The sequence below is a fragment of the Alligator sinensis genome, unplaced genomic scaffold, assembly GCF_000455745.1.
Source record: "Alligator sinensis unplaced genomic scaffold, ASM45574v1 scaffold116_1, whole genome shotgun sequence".
Classification (NCBI taxonomy): Eukaryota; Metazoa; Chordata; order Crocodylia; family Alligatoridae; genus Alligator; species Alligator sinensis.
Window position 1 is genome coordinate 3,124,644 of NW_005841908.1, and position 4,554 is coordinate 3,129,197.

A 4,554-nucleotide genomic window follows, 5' to 3' on the forward strand; every position below is an offset into this window, starting at 1 on the left:
ATTATCTTGTGTTTACCATTGATCATAATAGCCATTGTTGTATATATGGGTTGTTGGATTTTACAGTATCTCAAAACAAAGTTAACCACGCTTTCTGCTTTTGTATACCCCTGCTTGCCAAACACTAACAATGATGAACAAAATGGTCTGTACATAAACATGATGTGACTTGCTGTGCCATGGGCAAGGGGGCATGTCACAACCCAATTATAGCAGTGCCCATGCCACAAGCAAGAGATACTATTTAAAGCAGTTTTATTTTTCACTAGGTTAACTAAGGGTTAACAAAATGATAGTAACAGCCTTCTCCGCTGTGCATGCCAACAAGAGATTTATTGCTGCGCCACTAACAGAAATGAAACTTTAACCTTCTGTGCTTTACATAAATCATTATAATTGGTCAGAGTAATACAGGGAGTAGCCCTAAAATAACACCCTAGCGAAAACCGCTATATAATTGGCGATTCTAATTAAATTTATGACGTAGCGAAAAGCAATTGGCTATTACACAAACAAAACCCGTTTTTTTCTTCGGCAAAGTTGGAGACCTCCGCACACACCTTGGAGACCTCTGAACATACGTGTCAGAGTAATTAGACAATTTGATCACTTGTCTAAGTTCCCCGTCTTCGACCCAATTTCAGACGTAAATCTACGACTGCCGGCCCGACCATTCTGCCCGAACGCTTATGCAGACCGACCTAATGAACCCTAAGCTGTAACTAACCAAGTATCTTTGACCTCCATCATTCACCACCTTGCTGGCGTAAGTAAACAATCTTGCTTTGCAACCGATAAGCGTGCCATGCCTAATTCCACTCCAAGCGTCACAAGTACCCGCCTGACGGCCTCTAAGGCTCCGGACCCCTCGCTGCAGTGCACGGCAGCGACACCTGGAAACTCAGGTATTCCTTTGAACAGATGTACTGCAAACTGGATATGTGTTATGTGCAGACACCAAGCAGTCCATGACACAGATCTGCATCCCATACTGCATCTCTGTATATCCCCCCTCTTCTGCTCCTCAGCCCTCCACTGCTGCAACTGGCCACTCTGGTACACAGCCAAAACTCTACTGCCCCCTTTTTTCCCTTGGCACTTTTCATCAATGATCTCTCTTGCGCTGCTTGTTCAGTACAACTTATCTAACAACAAACTGTTTCCACTACTTACTTCACTGCAGGCCCACATCATACCTCCACAACCCATGGGAAACCAAAAACTTGGGTCCAAGCACTCCCCCAGACACCCCAAGTCCAGGAAGCATACTGCAGACTTTGGGCAAGTAGAGGCTATTCAACTTTATTGAACACATATTTAGGAGAGAAGGGAAAGCAGCCAAAGGTCACCCATCCCCTGGGATTCCCAAAGCATGGGTGCAATCAATTCCCCACCCACTGTGATACATGTGGGACTTAGGTGCTCACTCTGGTCCTCTGGTGCTGGAGCCATAGTGCTTCAACACCAAAAAGGTGACTGTTCTTCCTGGAATGCTAGGTGCTGGGGCACTGTACATGAGGACCCCTGTACCCACAGCAATTGTGAACTGGCTCCCAATCACTGACATTTGGGAACATTTGGTGATTGTGCATATGCCCAGAAGCAGAAGTTCAGGTACCTGTGGAACTTTAATGCTGAAATCTCAGGTGCCTCCAGACTGGGTAGCTCCAGGGCTAGGTGGAAGATTAATGGGGATTTTGAGGTTCCCGGTTTTGCACTTAAATGTATACAGTGGGATTTAGAACTTAAGTTGTTTTCTGGATCTAGCCTAGAGGGGTTAAATCAGAGTCTCCTAAAGTCATGACTAACACGAACCTCAACAGGTCACACAGAAATTCCATGGCCAAACCAGCAAGAGAATAACTCATCACTTCCAGCCTTGTGCTTTAATTAAGATCATCTTTCTTCCTTCAGATACATTAATTACAAATAATTACTTTACTGCTTATATTTTAAAATTTACTAGTAAAAACATACACATATATGTTCAATAGCTCCTTGTGCTATATATTAGATATCATCTTTTTATATTTATATTTAAATCTTGAATTATTAATCGCAATAATTTTTACATTTGAAAAATACGACAGCTCTGGATCACAAACCAAAGAAGTGTTTACTATGAACTATCGAGGTTTCTGTTTCCCCCACAAGATTCTGTACTGAAAGGCATGCCTTCCAGTAATTAGTAGAAGGGAAAATAAAGCTCTGTTTTCCCATTAACAGACTTGCTGCTGTTTTACTAGAACTTCAGCTCAGCATGTATTTAGCTCTAATTAACTGAGCTTATTCATACGTGAGTCCAGGCATACTGATTGATTTGGGACTCCCCATTAGCATTCAGTCTTTGAGATAACAAGGGACTAGAAATGTTCAGGGATACTATACAAAATAATTATCCTATCTAAACAGAAAGCCTATAACATCCAGTATTACCAGTATGACCTGATGGAGCTTTTCCTCCAAGGTTGGGGTCACAACTAAGTCTAGCATAAACTGAGTGCAAAGGCCTTGATACTCCTTTTACTGACATCTGCCATGATCCTTACCTTTAGTATGCCCAGAGGAGATATTGCTAATTCATACCAGTGTGGCAGGAGAATCAACTCCCAAATGTATAAATGCCTCTTTTTTATGATGATCTTTGACAGATTAAGGCAGCCTATGCCCAATTAAAATGACTAGGGCAATGCCTGACAATGAAGGTCGTGACTCATGAACTATGCACCTGCTTGGAGAACAGAGACCGTGATAGAACAAAGTGTGAATTGGCCTACATTTTGGTTCCCAGATAAAGAGGCTAAGGCCCAAGGGTGGATCCAGAAGGGGTGCAAGAGTGCAGCTGCGCCCCTCCTTTTGGATTGGACTGCATTATGGGATTCTCCGGAGATTTTTTACAGTCCCTAAAGCAGGTGAAAATCTTCTCTCCCTTCCCCTTCCTGCTCAAAGGCACCCCCAGCTCCCCACTCCCTTGCTTCCCTCCAAGACAGCAGGGGAAGGCAAAGAACCAGAACCATTCCTGTCTCCTGTGTGGGAGCTGGGTTCAGCTAGGTTTAGGGACAATTGCAGGTGGGATGGACAAGGGTTACCCTTCCCCCTGCCTGCTCCAGACCCAGCACAGTGGAGGAGCTATTCTCCAGCCACCCTGTTGCCACTCTTCCCTCCCCAACTGAGACCAGGCCCTGTTCAGCCTAGTTGGCCCTGGGGCTTCCCTGCCCCCAAACACTGAAGAAAGCAGCAGAGGCAGACAGAGCAGCTGTGGGGGGAAGAACAGGAAGAGGAGGGGAGGGGCATGCTTTGGGAAGGAAGGGGAAGGGAGGTGGGTGGTCTTCATCTGCTTTAGGGACTCCTGCAGTGTGATCTGGTGGAGGTGGAAGAGGTTGGGAGCAGGGAGTGCTGCCACCCCTGCGGTGTAGGTTGCTGCTCCCACAGCCCGCTTTGGGAAATCTTGGATCCACCCCTGCTAGGCCCACATTTTAAATGTAAAAATAGGAAATGTAAAGTGTCTAACTTGGGATGTCAAGCACCAAAGCACCAAAAGCTATAACTGGGCATGTCTACATGTCATTAGGAGGCAGCAACAAACTGCACAGCATATTGCTCCACAGTTTATTGTTCCAAGGAAGGTCTCAAGTGCACCCAGATCACAGCACATTGAGCTGGGTTGCAGCAACCCCAGCTTTCAGGAAGCCTGGGGCTGCTTTGACCAGGCTTAATGTGCTGCAGAAGGGCTGGCTGGGGCACACTGCTGTGCATGAAAAAACTCTGCACCAAGGTAATACTTGTATTTACAAGTACTACCCTGCTGTGGCATGCATTAGTTTTGCACGTGTAGATGCTGAGATGTTTACTGTGAAGTTAATTAGTCAACTGAGCAGTAAATGTCTCATGTAGATGTGCCCACTGACTTGAAGTAGAACTGTAGGTACTAAATACCTCTGAAAATCAGGCCATGTGCATCTCAAGCTGGGTGCTAAAATAAAGTCACACAGGATTAGCAGACACTTTTTCTAATGTATGACTTGCTCAATGTCACACAGCAAGACAACTTCAGAACTAAGAGTAAAAGCCAAGTCTCATGACTCCCATCCTTCTGCTAAAGCGAAGCCTGCACTGTGGTGGCTCTAGCAGTGTTGTAGCAGAAAGCCCCCTTTTCCTCTTGCCTGTAGTTGCTCTCCCCTCCTTGGATATGTTTTTCCTCTTCTACCTTTTCTTCCTTCCTCTTTCTTTCACTTTAAGATAAGGAATTGTGTTTTAAAATTTGTGTGTGTGCATTTTGTATCTCCCCTTGTATTTTGGTATTTTTATCTATTTGTGTGCCATGGCATTACTTTTGTAGCTTATATTTTATACTCCTCACCATTCAACTTTCAACTAAATGTGTTTAGTTTCAGAAGTAAGTTATACATTGTAACAATGTTAACAAGGGCAGGAGTCAAACGGCCACTTCCCTGTATCAGGCGGGCCCCTGAAAGAGCCAGTGAATCAGTGATTGAATGCATTAACACAGTAGCAGGCAGCAATTAACACCTAGGAAAACCGCAGATCAACCAA